At 36.7% G+C, this 17,981-nt stretch overlaps 1 long non-coding RNA gene across 1 annotated transcript; it reads right to left on the minus strand.

Moving 5' to 3' along the window:
* Positions 1-9,729: 9,729 nt before the first annotated feature.
* On the minus strand, positions 9,730-16,553 carry LOC133819198 (uncharacterized). Its single transcript, XR_009886285.1, has 2 exons — positions 16,376-16,553; positions 9,730-10,069 (listed from the first exon to the last, which is right to left on the minus strand). It is a non-coding gene; the product is annotated as an uncharacterized LOC133819198 (long non-coding RNA).
* Positions 16,554-17,981: the final 1,428 nt, after the last annotated feature.

The raw sequence follows: 17,981 nt of genomic DNA on the forward strand, positions 1-17,981 counted from the left end.
GACTTAGTTTGAGTTGGGATTGGTTTGAGGCTTGGTCATAAGCATGGCTACAAATCGTGGGTATTTCGACCTCGATTGGTAACATGGCCTTCCACCCATATGTCAGGGAAAAAGGGGTATGCCCTGTTGAAGTGCGAGTTGTAGTTCGATATGCCCATAAAACTTGGGGTAACTCCTCGGGCCATTTTCCCTTAGCTTCTTCTAACTTCTTCTTCATAGAACTCTTGAGAGTCTTATTTACTGTTTCGACTTGGCCGTTTTCTTGGGGATGGGCAATGGAGGAAAAAAAATTTATTATTCCATTTTTTTCACAAAAATTGGTGAATAATTCACTGTCGAATTGAGTACCGTTATCTGATACTATTTTCCTTGGAATTCTGTATCGGCAGATGATGTTTTTTACCACAAAGTCTAGGACTTTTTCAAGGTAAGCATTGCTAGAGGTTCGGCCTTGGTCCATTTTGTAAAATAATCGACCGCGACCACCTTTGCCGGTTAGCAACGAACCTATGAGATCGATTCCCCACACCGCAAATGGCCATGAGGAGGTCATCATGGTTAGCTCGGATGGTGGAGCTCGTGGAATTGTAGCGAATCGCTGGCATTTATCACATTTCTTGACATACTCGAATGCATCTGCTTTGATAGTGGGCTAGAAGTATCCTTGTCTTATAATTTTCTTTGATAGGCAATGCCCCCCAGTGTGGTCTTCACAAAATCCTTCATGAATTTCTTCTAGGATTTTCTTTGCCTCGGGTGGAGTCACACATCAGAGTAATGGCATAGAATATCCTCTCTGATATAACCTTCCTTCCACAATAGTGTATCTCGAAATCTGATACATCAGTTTTCGAGCCTTGTTTCGTTCTGCTGGGAGAATGTCAGTTTCGAGGTAATCAACTATTGGGGTCATCCAGGTTGGCTCGGAGTCAATCATGAATACATCTTCCTCTTCAGGCTCACTAATACTGGGAGTCGATAGGTGCTCTATCGGTACTACGTTTAGCATATCGACTTCATTGGACGCGGCGAGCCTCGCTAGAGCATCTGCATTTGAGTTTTGTTCTCTGGGAACCTGCTCTATGGCATAGAACTCGAAATGCTCGAGCGCCGCTTTAGCTTTTTCTAAATACGCAACCATCCTTATGCCATGGGCCTGATGTTCCCCTAAGATTTGGTTGACCACCAACTGGGAGTCAATGTAGTAGTGCATTGCTTTGGCCTTGAGCTCCTTGGCTATCCGGAGTCCTGCCAATAATTCCTCGTACTCAGCTTCGTTATTAGATGCTTCAAAGCTGAACCTTAAGGCAGAGTGAAATCGCTTTCCTGTTGGAGTGATTAATATGATTCCTACCCCTGATCCATTTTCGTTAGAAGATCCACCGACGTAAAGTTTCCACAGCTTGCGGGCTAGGGTTATAACCTCGTCATCAGATACTCCTGTACATTCCACAGTGAAGTCTGCCAGGGCCTGTCTCTTTATGGTCCTTCTCAAATGATAAGTTATCTTGAACTGTCTGAGTTCAACAACCCATTTCAATAATCTGCTCGAGGCCTCTTGTTTGGTCAAGACTTGTCGCAGTGGTTGGTCTGTCAACACATGGATGGGGTGCGCTTGAAAGTAAGGTCAGAGCTTTCAAGATGAATGGATCAGGCTAAGAGCCAGTTTTTCCATTAATGGGTATCTCGATTTTTCCCCCAATAACCTCTTGCTGACATAGTACACAGGTTTTTGTACCTTATTGTCTTCTCGGACGAGCACAACACTGATAGCGTGCTCGGTTGTAGCAAGATACAAGTATAAGACTTCTCCTGTGATAGGTTTTGACAAGATCGGAGGTTCCGTGAGGTGTTTCTATAGGACTTGGAATGCGAGCCCGCATTCCTCCGTCCACTCAAATTTTTTGCCTCCTCTCAAAAGGTTGAAGAATGGAAGACATCGGTCTGTAGATTTAGAAACAAACCTACTTAATGCCGCCATCCGCCTAGTTAAACTCTGAACAACTTTATGCTTTCGAGGTGAAGGCATATTGATTAATGCCTGGATTTTGCTAGGATCAACCTCTATTCCTCGCACGTTTACGATGAAGCCCAGAAACTTCCCTGACGACACTCCAAAAGAGCATTTTTGGGGGTTGAGTTTCATGTTGTACTTCCGTAACATGACAAAGCATTCTTCGAGGTCGTTTACATGGTTATCGTTATGTTTAGATTTGACCAACATATCATCAACATAAACTTCCATGTTATTACCTATCTGCTCGGAGAACATTCTATTCACAAGCCTTTGGTACGTTGCTTCAGCATTTTTAAGTCCGAAGGGCATAACATTGTAACAGTACAACCCTTCATCAGTTACAAAGCTCGTATGCTCTTGGTCTGGAGTGTGCATGGCGATCTGGTTATATCTAGAATAAGCATCCATAAATGACATAAGACCGTGCCCAACTGTGGCATCTATGAGCTGATCGATCCGAGGTAGGGGAAAACAATCCTTTGGGGATGCCTTGTTGAGGTCGGAGTAATCGATGCAAGTTTGCCAGGTTCCGTTGGGTTTTGGGACCAATACCGGATTGGCGATCCAATCAGGATAAAAGGAATCTCGTATGAACCAATTTGCCTTTAACCTGTCAACCTCTTCATGTAAGGCTTTCTTTCTATCATCATCCAGGAGTCTACGTTTCTGCTGCTTCGGGGGGGAGCTCTTGTCAATATTGAGTGCATGGCTTATTACATTTGGACTTATCCCTACCATGTCTGAATGTGACCATGCGAAAACACCCTGGTTTTTCTTTAAGAAGCAAATTAATTGCTATTTTGCTTTTTCAGAAAGATTTTTTCTCACCTTCACGGTCGTTGGGGGATCAACTTCTTCGAGCTTGACCTCTTTGAGCTCCTCCAATGGCTCGAGGTCATCTCTTTCCTCTACTCTAGGGTCGATTTCTTCGTCGATTTCAAAGATCGTCCCGTCCTCATTCTGAATTATGACAGGTGCATGTGCACTTGTTTGCTTTTTCCCTCTAACAGAAATGCTATAACATTCCCTCCCCGCGAGCTGGTCTCCTTTTAGAGTCTCGATGCCACTAGAAGTTGGGAACTTGATGGCCAGATGCCTAACAGACGAAACTGCCCCCAGCCCTACTAGGGCGGGTCTCCCAAGCAGTACGTTATAGGTCGATGGAAGGTCCACCACCACGAACTCCATCATCCTGGTTATAGAGACCGGGTAGTCTCCCAAGGTCACAGGGAGTTCGATGGATCCCATGCAGGCAATCCCTTCTCCTGAAAAGTCGTACAACGTAGTTGCACAGACTTTTAGGTCACGAAGCACGAGTCACATCTTTTCTAAAGTAGCCTTATAAAGGATATTCACCGAGCTCTCGTTGTCAATTAGGACTCAGTGTACCCTCTTGTTCGCGAGCTGAAGGGTGATGACCAGAGGATCATTATGAGGGAACTGGACGTGAGAAGCGTCATCTTCAGTGAAAGTTATGGGTAGAGTTTCAACCCTTTGTTGTTTCAGAGCTCTGGGTTCGGGTTCGTAGGGAGATCCGTCACCAGTTTTTAACTCATTCACATATCTTTTCTGGGCATTCTTGCCCGATCCTACTATATGGGGTCCCCCCGAGATGGTTATAACATCTTCACCATCAATCAGAGGGGTTCGGTCCTCTTCCCGAGCTCGGGAGTTATTGTTCTGGGCAGGTGGTGCAATTGCTACCCTCTGGCTGGTGGAAGCCTGATTGGGGTTTCAATTTCTTACATACTGACCAAAATACCCCTCGAGAGATCAATTATTCGATCTCATCCTTTAATTGTCTACACTCATCGGTTATATGTCCGATATCTCTGTGGAATCTACAATATTTGCTAGAATCTCTTTTTGCCTTTTGGTTCCTCATGAGATCAGGTCGTCTGAAAGGGACCTAGTTTTCATTAGCCAGGTAAATATTCTCCTGAGACTCATTGAGCTCGGTATACACCTTGTATACGAAGAAATATATTTCCCCTTTATTCTTCTTTCCCCCATTCGCCTCGGGGTTACTCCCTTCATTTTTCTTTCTCTTACAAGGGTTGTCCCCTGGGGTTTGTGAAGTTGTAGGGTCTGCTGAGGTCGAGGCAGAGTTAATGTTCATTGTTGTAGTTATGGTCAGAGATGTCATATTCAATGCTGACCTCCCCTCCTCTACATTAACAAACCTCTGAGCTCTTCGATTGGACTCGGTTAAGGACATTACAACCTTTCTTTGCAAGTCTTCCCAGAGAGGACTCCCAGGCATTACTCCAGCTCGAACGGCCATTAAATGGCCATTATCGTCGACATCTCGAGCTCGAGCGACTTCTAAGTTAAACCTTGTGAGGTAACCTTTTAGTGACTCATTTGGCTGTTGCTGGATATTGGTCAAGGCTGAAGCCTCGGGTCTAATGCCGACCATGGATTTGAATTGTTTCTTAAAATCTCTCGACAATTGATCTCAGGAGGCAATCAAATGTCTCTTATATTTTTCAAACCAATTTTTTGCTGGTCCCGTGAGAAAGGCTGGGAATAGCATACACGTGAGCTCATAGCCCACATTGTTGGCTTGCATAATTGTGTTGAATGTGCTCAAGTGGCTGTATGGATCTGAATTTCCATCGAATGGAGGGACATGGGAAATTCTAAATCCTTGAGAAAACAGGGTGTTAGAGATATGTGGGGCAAAGGGCTCGAGTTCCTCATTGAACTCTTCATCCCGTTCCTGGCTACGTTCGTTCTGTAAGAGCCTGAATGCTCTCTCCAATTGATCAATCCTCTCTTGGACTGGATCTACAGAAGGCCTGGCCTGGACTGGAGGGAGCTGGTTATCGTTGATTACAACTCTAATTCCCCATCTCGGTACAAGATTGTACATCAACTGCTTGCGACCGTTCAGATGATCTCGTAGATCTGGATTTGGGGGATTATCACGCCCCTGATTATGGTTTAAGTGTTCCCGTAGGTCAGGGTGATCTCCTCGATTCCCGACATTCCTTGGCTCTGTGTCATAAATGCTCACAGACCTAGTGTAATTCAAGCTTTCACTTATGTAGATCATTGCTCAGTGATTACGAGGTGGATCCCCTGCTAGTCTCGTTGTCCCAGCAGCTCGTGACCACTACATTTGGCTTATAGTAGGTTGAGGAGCCCTGCGATCTCGGGCAACCTCTCCATTTCTATGTCCCCGTCCAGCCTGTCGATCCCTATTTTGAGGGGCAGGTCGCGGAGCATCTTGAATTGGTGAAGGATGCCTTATTGGTGATGGCAGGTGTCTTATGGGAGATGGTGGCTGTCTCCCATTGTTGGGCCTGGAAGGTCCCGAATTCGCCCGGTTACCAAGATTTGGGGTCCGAGTCACCGAGGGGGCTCGGTTATTCCCCATTCTCGTGTGTGCTGCTACAGTCGGGTTAGCAGTGGCCTCAGCTTGATTCCCCCTCTGGGGTCCTAGCTGAACAGGAGGGGATGTTGGTGGCGGTGCTTGTTCCGCTCTCCGAGTGGTTTCATTCTTTCGAGGACGTCCCCTGGGCCTACGAGGTGGGGCCTGAGTGTCCCGCGGAGGCAGAGGATGGGTATCTTACGGAGGTGGAGCCTGAGCTTCCTGTGCTTCAGAAGCTAGCCTGGTTAACTCTTCATTGCGTTTTGTAGCTTCTGCCAACTATTTACGCAGTTGGCGATTTTCGAGTTCCACGATTGGAACATATCTCTCGGGATTGTAGTACATATCCTCGTCGACCCTTGGGCAGGTGGTCCCCGGGAGTTAGACGAGTCACTCCTCTCATCGGGATCAGAATTCACCATAGGTTGCTTTCCAGGCCGTCGTGGGTATTCATCTTCATTTAAAATTTCCTCCTCAGGTATATTGGGATCGTTCGCAGCCATTGCTAATCCGAGAGGCTCTCTGACTAAACAGACTCACGCACTGTTTAATGGCTCTCAATGAAAGCACCAAACTATTGACGCTGTTTTTCATCAACTTAAAAAGGAGAGCAATTAAACAATAATATATCAGAGGAAATGAAATAAGAAGATGACAACAGGATCTTTTTACGTGGTTCAGCAGTTAAAAATCTTCCTAGTCCACGAGTCTATATTATTAGTTCTTTGGAGTTTCTTGGAAACTTTTAGAGAATAGTTGCCCAAATTTTTCTCTCAAGATCTCCAGATTTCGTCATTTACAAATGGAGTTTCCTTCTCTATTTATAGAGAAGGTTTCAGAATTCTTTCCCATATATTTCAGGAAAATATTATGTGAATCAAATGATATAATGCCACTTAATGCATTATCTTTTATGTGTATGATAATATCCCTTAGAATGTGGGATTGGATAACTAATTACATCATATCCCTTAAACATAGGGATTTTACAACAATAAATACATTCACACATAACCGACCAGCTTAGATACTGGGTTTATTATGCCCTCAAGATAATTTGTCAATCTCGAGCTCGTCATTCTTGCTTCGCCTTTGCTCCCAACAAGTTATTGATGGAGTCATCATATTTGAGCTTATGCCTCTCGAGCTCGGATCATCTTGTTTGAGGGCAAGAGATACATCATGAAATATATACAAGTGTTGTACCCTTTGTTGTTGCGAGCTTACCTCATAAGGTCAAAGCATCTTTGAGGCTACATACTGCACGAGATCGTTATTTACAGCAGAACTATCTGATTGGAGGATCGTATGAGGACTGTGCATATTTCGAGCTTACACCTAACGAGCCTAGATTTCGGGATCATAATTCCTCATGCTCGAAATCTGGGTGTAACAATAACCTTTTCAATGATCATAAACAAAAAAGAATCAAAATAAAAAATTAGTGGACGTTACGTGTTTTAATTATAATTAATTTAGTGAATGCATGTATTATAAATTTAGCAAATTAGAATTGGGAAATGGAAAATGAATTATCATTTAGAATGTTGATTGTACTCATTTTTCTTTCTTTCTAAATGTTATATATTTCATATCAATTTGAAGTAATTAGTGATTAAAGGGTTTGACCTTGCAAGTCAAGGGTCTTCCAGTCAGTTCTCATCAAGATAAAATAAATAATATCAACCAAGAGTGTTACTTTTGGGGTGGATCATTTATTCACTTATAAACTTTTTAAGAGTACACATTTCTACTTTTGAGCCCATTATTGTTTATGTAATCATTATATGTATATTAACATTTGCGAGTTGATAATTGTTGACGCCGTTTTTCGTCAACTTAAATAGGAGAGCAATTAAACAAGTAATTATTGGAGGAAATGAATAAGGATGAACACAAGAGGTTTTTTATGTGGTTCAGCAGTTAAATCTGCCTAGTCCACGAGTCTATGTTATTAGAACTTAGGAGTTTTCTGGAAACTTTTCAGAGAATGGTTGCCCAGAGTTTTCTCTCTAGAAATCAGAATTTGTTCCTTTACAAATGATGCTTCCTTCTCTATTTATAGGGAAGGTTTGCAGAATTCATTCCCACATATCTTGGGAAGATATTCTGTGAATCAATTTATATAATGCTATTTAATGCATGATTTTCCACATACACGGAAACGTCCCATGAAAAGTGGGATCGGATAACAGATTAAATAATATCCCTTAAACAATGAGATTGTACAACAATAAATATGTTCACATATAACTGATTAACTCAGGTATGAGATTCATCAAATCTCCAAGACTGGCAGTCGATCACGAGCTTGTCGCCTAACTTTGTATATGCTTGGAACAAGTAACTATTGATGAAGTCATCTCATTCAAGCTTGCACTTCCCGAGCTGGAGCCATCTCGTTTGAAGACAAGAAATGTATCAGGGAAAAATATATACAAGTGTCAAACCATGGCCATTGCGAGCTCATATAATATTCGAGGCTACATATCCTTGAGCTTTTGAGGTTGTTACTTGCAACAAAGCAGCTCGACTAAAGGATCAAATAACGTCCGTGTATATTTCGAGCTCACACCTGACGAGCCTAAATTTCGGGATCACAATCTCATGCTCGAAATCTGGGTGTAACAATAATATTATCAAAAGTTTAAAAAATAAGAAGCACATGTTATATATATTATAGTTTTTAAATATCATCTAGAATAATATAATATTCTATGAAATTTTTGAGTTTTTAAATACGCAAAAAAGTAAAAAGAACGAAGAACTTATGACTTTTAATTTTGTTATTTAGTATATTTTCATTATATATATATGTATATATTGATTTTTTTTCCTCCTTGCTTCAATTATGTGGCAAGTTTTCTTCTATTTCTAGATCTCTAGAGATATATATTATTCTTTTTTAATTTCATTTTATTAGAGAGATAACAAATATAAACATGGGTAATTTTATTATAATAATATTGTATCATTGATTTATTATGTATTCATAAAACTTTTTTTATTGTCTATTACCATTATTATTTTATAACATTTAAACGGAATCAAGCAAACTTTTGCATAAAATTTGGCCAATATTCTTTTTTCACAAAAAATTTCACTTATATTTACATATATAATGTATAATATAATTTGTTTAATTTGATTAACCATTATTTTCAGTTGTGTATTGGATTAGTCTTTTGGATGATTATCATAAAAGATATGAAATAATTAGAAAAGTAAAATAAAATAAAAATTAATACATATTTTCCCTACCATTACAAAATTAAACTTAATTTATAATAATAAGAATAATATCACAATAAGATAATGACACTAAAATATTAATAATTATTTTTATAATTGAAATTATTATCTTTATTTTTTAATTATTACACTGATTTTATTAATAAAATTTCCTTCTACCCTTTTATTATAAATAACATATATATATATTTTAAAAAAATTATAAACAACCAAGCAAAGCATGGTTCTGTTACCTAGCTAAGATTTTATATATAATAAATTTATTTATTTTATTTCACTTTTTAATTTATTATTTATTATTAATATTAATTAATGAATAATATAACCTATATATCTCTATCAAATTTAGCTTAACAAAAATCATAATTTTTTCTGTATTAAAATTCAAATTATGATTACACTAATAATGTTACATTTAATATTATCATTGTCAAGTGAAAAAATTACTATGTAAAAATAGCACTACATTTATAAGGTTTTTTTTTAATAGTTCACTCGGTTTTGTGAAGTAAAAAAAATGATATAAATTAATTTTTCTACAAATATACTATTTTATTCTAAAATATTGTTAATTAAACAAATATAAAAAGTTTTTTCAAAATATATATTATTCAATTATAAATAAATAAAATGGAAGAGTAAGAAAATTCATGCGCTAGCTTGAAATTGCGAATGAAGGCACTATAAAATCTTTGTGTTCGTTTCATCCAAACAGATCCAGATTTCATAAGTATTTGCATTTGGTAAAATTTTTGTTTTTAAAATTTTTAAACTCAAAAATAAAAATATATTTTTGTTTTATGTTTTTTTATTTTTATAAAATAAAAATGCGTTTGATAACCATTTTTGTTTTCTGTTTTTTTAAAATAAAAATAAAAATGTGTTTGATAACTTTTATTTTTTATTTTATTTTTTAAAAAATAAAAAATAAAAAACATGTTTGGTAAAAAAAAAATTTTGAATTTTTTTTATTTTCATTTTCTAAACTAAAAAATAAAAATATTTTTTGTGACTACTATTTATTATTTTAAAATAAAAAATAAGAAAATTATAGTAAAAGAAGATCACATTGATAATATTCAAATAATCTCAAATTTTAAAACTTAATATCTATCCACGAGATAACACAAAATCAAAAAAGTTTACATAGTAAAATAAAAACATATGAACTGATAATTGTCCAAATTTAAAGTAAAGTATTAAACGAGTCATAACAATCAACTAATGTCTTTAATTAATCTCACTATCGTCAACTAGCTCTCCATATATGGTCAGAATTTCATCACGAACATGAGCCATTTCACGTATATGAGTTCTAGAAATACTGAACTCTACACTATCAGTCAAAGTTCCATCCGTGCTTTGTAAAGTGGTGGTCTGTACTTCAGAATTTCCTGCACCTCCATCAAAATATACACCTGCTTCTGCATTTGTCCTTATAAAATTATGAATCCCACAACAAGCAATGACAAGGTTGTACTAGAGCCAGATGACCTAATACTCAAGCCTAATAGTTACTCATAATACGAAATATGCCATCGTGTTAAACCAAATATTGTATTTAGCTAACCAATTTACATCTAAAGTATAATTGAGAAAATACGTTAAGAAAAAAGATTGTTATAATATCAGATTTTCAGGAAAAGTTTGCATTCGCACTAATCTATACTTTTCTACAATAATTTCTATACGTTTCTACAATAATTTCTTTAGTTGGTTTCAAGTCTTTTCACAAACATGCATATTTCATAGAAACTTTGTAATATCAGACATCATTGATGGTTGGATGAAAATTAATATCCAAACCAAACAACTGAGAGAAAGATCTTATCTATGGAAAAGTTACGCACGGAAGACAGCAAAAGAATTATGGGAAGAAAATAAGTTAGTTCTATCTCATATACTCTTCTTTCCTGCCTTTTGTCCTTACTACTTATTATCATATACAAGTAATCATGCTCTTTTTTTTTTGAACAATACAAGACAAAACAATAATGATTCATATACAAGACAAAACATTGGGCCTGTTAGACCATTCAGACAATAAAATGCTTTTTGTGATTAGATAGTGCAAGTAGAAATTACAATTATAATTCTAATTACTGTGTAATATGCAGTGGAAATATATATTGACATTTACTAGTCAGTTTCTTAATAAAACTCTCTAGGATTACCACTAGCTAGCTAGTCAACAGAAGAACTATACTCAAAGCACTCATAATGATGCATGTACAGATGTAGTGTATATATCATGAGTCATGATGAGTAATTATATATTATACATATGCAATCTATATATATATGGGTGTATATACCCTTTAACTATTTTACGTATCTCTTTAATCTCCAAATACTCTTGACAGAGACAGCAAGTAAAATATGGCTTTTTATCATCACTCTTTTTCATTTCATGAGAAGCATGCAATGTGTGGTCTGATATTGAAAGTCTTTTATCTTCCAATATCAAGTAAGAGATGTAACGACCCAAATTTGCTAATAAGGTTTAAGGGCCTTGATTAGTGTGCTGGGAGGGCATAATTGGGATTAGAATGAATGTTATTGATTTAAATGCGTAAATATATTATTAATAGTGTGTTTATGATAATTGATGATATTATATGATGATGTGATATATATGTTTGAGATATATGCGAGAACCACATTATTATGTTGACAATTCTACAGCCGGCGGCTCGAGGCGATCCTAGGGCGAGATAGCGGGAAAAGTCACAACGGGGCATTATAATTGACTTTGGATAAGTCAAGGAGTATTTTAGGTATCGGGTAGTGATTTAGACTATCGGCTGATGAAAATAAATAATTGGAGATATATTTTGAGGTTAGGATGTCTAGGCGGGATTATTGGGGGATTTTACCGTTTTGCCTTCAGGGATGTTTCCAGTATTCCGAGCTTTGAGATTAGCCTGATAACTTAAGGATAGACTTAAGGAATATGTTAGAATACAGTAGACACAAGTTTAACCGACCTTTCTCTCCTTCTCTCTCTTAGCAAAGGCAAAACCCTATTTTTCAAGGGGGAATTGATTGAAACTTGAGGGGGAACTGCTGGAACTAAGTTGTATCTTTGAGAATTGAAGGGAATAATCTGGAGGATTAGCTCAGGAACTGATCAAGGTCTGAGATAGAGCCAAGGTAAGCATTGAATTTTCGTTTCTGAGGTTAGGAATTTAGAGAAATGGCTTAGTCTTAAATATCTATGGTTTTGGCATTTAAGGTGGAAATTGAGGCTTGAAACTTTGAAGATAGGTCGGGAGACTCTTGGAGAAGTGATTCTACAGCTGAGGTAAGGTTTAATTTAAAGTTTGATGGTTGAATTTGAGAGCTTTCATGGCTGGTTTTGAGTTTTGTGGGTTTGAAATCTCAGAAATTGGAATTGGGATTTTGGTGAGTGTTAGGCTGGATTTTTGGTGGAGTTGTGTTGTTTAAATCATTCTAATGTTGTTATTATTAATTGGTATTGAGTTGGGGGCTTTGGGATGGCTTAAGGTGAGGTTTAGATATTGAAAATGGTGGTTTTTTTCTGGGTTCAAAGGGTCGGGCCGCGGCATGGTTCTTGGTGAGCCGCGGCCCTTCGATGTTGTTGCATGCTGAGGAAGGAGGGCGGGCCGCGGCATGGCCCAAGCAATGCCACGGCCCTTACCTGTTTTTATGCCTTAGATGGTTCTGTTTGGGGGCCATGCCGTGGTATGGGTGGCCTATACTGGGGCGCTTAAGGGATTTTGGGATTTTGGGCTTGGGAATTTAACCTAAGGTGCTCGGGATTGAATCTTTTACCATATTTGGTGAAGTTCAATGTTCCGAGGACTAGAACTTGGTTTGGAAACTCATTTAAGATTGTTAATGGTATCTTTCATCATGGTTGTGACTAGGTGCTAAGCTAGGGCTCGGGGATCGGATCGCGCTCAAGGAGTATCGCCCGTAGCTAATTCATCTAGAAGCTAAAAGTAAGAAAACTACATCCGATTGAATATTTGAACGGGACTAAGGGCTCCCTAATATGTATGATTGAAAGAATGATATTATTCCATGTAAATTGTAAACCAACGGCCTAAGCGTGCCACGGTTAACTTGTGCAATTGGCACGGCTCGGACACTGGTATCCGAGGACAGCTTATTATACACTGAGCTCGGTTTAAGAGGGTCGGAGTTAGTGGGTTAAACAGAGGGTGTGACCTAAGGTGTCGACCCTAGTATTTGTGTTAATTGATTATTATATTTGGCTATGAATGTGATTAAGGAGATTGTTGAATAATCTGAGTATAGATAAGGTTACTTGTACCTTGAAGTGTGCTTATATGCTGTGGAGTGAATATCTGAACGTGCTTATTGGAATGTCTGTTTGCCATTATTGTTTATGCTGTGTATGTTGTTTTCTTGCTGGGCCTTGGCTCACGGGTGCTGCGTGGTGCAGGTAAAGGCAAGGACAAGATCGATCAACCTTGATTGGAGAGCTCTGCAAGGTGAATGTACATGTCAGGCCACTCAACCGCCACGGTTGAGGAGATTAGAGGGACGAGAGGACCAGAACCTTGTATTTTGCCTTAGTATGGCTAATGTTTACTCTTAACTGTTGAATTTTGTAAACCAACTATTAAACATTGTTGGTTTTGAGGATCCCTTCTGTAAACTGTTTATAACTTATAAAATGTATCTTTTGAGGCCAAAATGTCTTTTATCCCTAGAACACTTTAGCTAATGACACGTTTTGATTAAACGACTTGATTAGCAAGTCTCACACCTTTATAAATACACAGTGTAGCGGCCTTGCCTATCCAGGGCGTTACAAGAGAAGTAAATGGAGCCAAATTTAGTTAAAGAAGAGACTGCAATCCATTCAATTATTCATCATGCCTTACTGCTCTTGGGATGATAGATAAGGAATATATGAGGAAGAAGCAGCCAGATAGAAGATTCTTACATGTCATGCATGGCCTTCCTATTTATATCAGAACAAACCAAATTTAGATCATATGTAGTTAATAATATTATGTTATTACTGGCCTATATCCAATCTATCAGAACAAACCAAATTTTATGTTACTAGACTTGATAGTTTAGATGAGTACTTGTTAGTTTTATGCTATATGGAACTAAAGTATATTATACTCCCATTCTTAACGCATACAATATAGTATATAAAGAAATGTGCAATATTTCACTGCTAATATTGAGCTTGAGCCAGAGCTCTTTTGTTACATATATGCATACACATAAATACACACACATATAAGCATTGGGCGGGTTGGTCGGGTTACAAGGCATTTTTACCCGTCCAATATCATAATCGGGTTAGCAAAAGTGACCTGTAACTTGGCCAATTAAGAAAAAGAAATTTTTAACCCATCCAATAATTTGGGCGGGTTGGTCGGGTTAACTCGCCCAAACCGAAATTGTATTTTTTTTGGCGGGTTGGTCGGGTCAACCCGCCCAAACAAAAATTGTATTTTTTTTTTAATATTTTTGTAATTTTTTTCTTTTAAATACTAGTACTAATAGTGTGAAGTTTATATTTTTAAGCTTAAAACAATATTTTAAATTTATAGTAAAAAAATTAAAACAAAACTTAATTAATTTATATATTTATTTGAATATATTAAAAATAATAAATTCTTAATTGGGCGGGTTGGGTTATATTGGGCGGGTTGATAATTATTTTCAACCCGCCCAATGTAACAATTAGGCGGTTTAAATTTTGGTTGGTTTATTCGGGTTGCGTTTTTTGGCGGTTTTTTCGGGTTGGGCGGGTTGTAAAATTTTTTGCACAGCCCTAGGAATGAGAAGATGGAGTTAGTATCTGAAGTGATGGCTGATGCAATCGATGATGCTTTGGAAGGAGATGAGGAAGAGGAGGAAACATATGAATTACTAAACCAGGTGCTTGACGAGATTGGAATTGACGTCAAACAAGAGGTATTTTTTTTATTGTATCTTTCATTTTATTGATGACAAACAATCTGTCAATGGTGTTATCTGTGACATTACTGAAATTAGAATGTTGAAGCTTGCACAAACAATAATGTGTTCTTATATTGCAATGTGCAGCTTGTTAATGCGCCATCAGCAACTATTGCTGCACCAGCTGCTAAGACCAAAGTTGCTCAAGTGGAAACAGCAGCAGCAGCTAGACCAAAGTGAGAACCCAGCTAGACCCAATTATAGTATCTGTGATTGTTTGAGAATGTGTGGATTCAGGGTTTGGAACATGGAAATCTAATAAGATTATATGATGGTACATAAATTGGTAATTTCACTTCAGAATCTTGATTGCAGCCACATTCAAGTCTAATAGATTGATTTTGCTTCACAATTGTGTTTCAGGGTCTAACTGCATTTTACCTTTTGCATGAGTTCTAATGTACTGTTATACATATGATATGAACTTGAATAGGCAAATAGGCTCAATTCTCCAGAATTCAAGTATCTATGCTTGTGACTAACAAAACAACTAAAATTAACTTCAGATTGAGCTAGAGAGTTCAGAGTAGTTCACTATGTATTGGCTGCAAACTCGAATTCTATGCCTCCTAAACCAAGCTAGTTGTCTGCAACCTGAAATCTAAGCTTTGAGTTGAGTACTATCATGACAATAAGATAAAGTACTCATGGGATGTAGACATGTCTCAATCTCTTTTATTTCACTCTGCTTCAGCTTTATATTTCTAGTAGTGAGTTTCAATATTTTATTTAGACCAAACTAACATAAAGAAAGAATAGGAAAAGGGTTTGAGACTAAGACACCAATTAGAGAGAAAAAGCATAGAATAGAGCTACCATCAATTCAGAGCCACGAAAATTCTTAAAACTCAATGACTACTTAAAAAGAAAGTAAAGGAAGAACAATAGATGTAATAATAATAATTATAGCACCAAACTAGACTCGACCAGATGTTGATTTGAATTCGAAGTTGCATTACAAGTTTACAAAAGCTATTTCATTCCTCTCTGAAATGAACAATCACTTTCGTCTTTTACCACACTAACTCATTATGCAACTCTTGATCCCAAACAATACCTTGTTTGAGCTATATATAATTATACTTTCCTCTTTGAAATTGATGTAAATCTCTGAGTAAATCTTTTCCGAAGGCACACTTAAATTTCACATAACTTAATGTTTTCTACTCATTGTGGAAATAGGTTTTTCATTTCAAGGCACCCTAAAGAGAAGAACCATAAAAGAAGACATAAAAGTGGTTGATATTGTTTTCTCAGGAACCAAACAAACAAAGAGTCTGGGAGAACAAATTAGTGAATTTTCGTATGAAAGAAAATTGAAAGTAGAAATAACTGAGGAAGTTGGGAATGATTACAAAGTGGAAGGTGTTTCGGTGAGTTGGGCAGAGTCAGAAGCTGAGGATGAGCGAGATATGTTTAGGTTCAGATTTGATCTTCCCTTGTCTAGTCTAAATATAACACAAAATTTCAAGGAACTTATGCTATCAATCAAAGTACAATATTACAAAAGAGGTTCAAACCAGAAAGAAAGAAGAAATATATACATGTGAATTAAGAAAACACTGAGCTTAGCTAAAATCTCAGAGTTGAGACCCAAATCACAGAGAGCAATGAGCCCTGTGTCAATTATATTGGACAAGAGAAAAAATGGAGGAAAATCACAAACCCTAATCCCAAACAAAATCAGAAAAAGAGATTGAGAAGAAGAAGAAGAAGAAATCATATGAGGGAGAGACATGAAAGAGATGGTGTACCTGAAGAAAATTTGGAGAGACCTATGAGAAGCCATTGAAGCTTGAGAGAGGTCTCTGTACGCGAGCTTGAGATGGGAGAAAAAAATTGGTTTAATTTTTTTTTGAAAGTATGAAAATGGTGTTTTCAAAATTTGGTCAATTTTAATTAAAATTTAAAAAAATTAAAAATAAGTTTTAAAAAAATTTAACTCACCGAACATGTTTTTCGGTGTTGTTATCAATTTTTTTATTATTTAATAAAAAAACTATTAAATTTTTTTTTACCGAACAGGGCAGTATACCTTATTTTTTTCTTTCTTATTTCTAACTTTACTTAATCATCAGAGCTCTCATTAGAGCAACTCCAATGGTGGCTACCCCATTAGTAGCTTAACATCTCCAAATCATCCAAAAATATAATTTTTTATTTTCTCTCTCATCCACATTATTTTTGGCAACTTTTTTCATAAAAATACTCCAATGCTAAGCCACCCCAAAAATTACATTTATATATATATAATATATATATATAATACAACCAAAACAAAAAAACCACCGTTGCCTAACAGAGGCAACGGTGCTTAAATATTAAAGCTCTCTAGAGCTTCAAAAAAGAACAAGCCACGATGTTTGTTTGTGAGAAAATGGTCAATGACTACCTAATAAGCCACACCATTGTGGCTGCTCTTATGGAGTGTCTTTTCTGTTTGCTTTCCAATCAGTCTAATCCGATCGTTACTATCATCGGTAAGCCTTTTTGGTTGATTTCTATACGATGTCTATGAATTTATCTTTAGAAATCTTAATTTCTCTCTTTGGATCTCACTATGCTAAGTCTTTCACTTTTTCCAAACTTTCCGTTATCGTCATTTCTGTAGAACCAGGACTTGATCTGTTATTAAAAATATGTTTAATGCCGAAGCAAGACTAATAAATATATGATTAATGCCAAAGCAATATAAGTTTTGTTTTACTGCACTATTTTATCTGTTATTGCTGTCAAAATTTTTCATTGTATTGATTCTTGCGTTTCAAGTCTGGTTGTGTTGACTTGAGAAATGAAACAGAGAGAAAATCTAACAGAGAAAGCTTTGATGTTTGGCAAGTGTTTGAGAGAATGAAATAATAATACTCAACCAACAATTGAGCTTACCATTATTGTATTGATATTTACACTTCATGTTGAAATATTCTACAAATCAATAAGTGATTTCCGTAAATCATGTGTAATTGACTAAGATTGATTTGTAATCAATTAGTATATTCTATTTTTAGAATCCGAAAGTCCTATAAATTGTATCTATTTTCACTGAAATATAATAAGAAAAATCTATTTCTTCACATGGTAACAGAGCATGAACAAATCCTGGTTAGAAGAAAAGGAAAAGAAACAAATAAAAAAAAAAACCAGTTTTTTTTTAGCCAATCTTTTGTCCAAAACCTACCAAATACAAAATCTATATAAATATATATATGTAAATACCCATCATCGTTGATTCTCTTCGATGTCACACCTCCACACCTTTACCAGTTTTTAGTCAAAGCCATCTTCTCCTTGATCGCATCTTCATCACAGTTGAAAGACTCAAACTTCTGCCTTGCGGTACTGTAGATTCCGTCACACATC

This window comes from Humulus lupulus, chromosome 2 (assembly GCF_963169125.1).
Source record: "Humulus lupulus chromosome 2, drHumLupu1.1, whole genome shotgun sequence".
Lineage (NCBI taxonomy): Eukaryota > Viridiplantae > Streptophyta > Magnoliopsida > Rosales > Cannabaceae > Humulus > Humulus lupulus.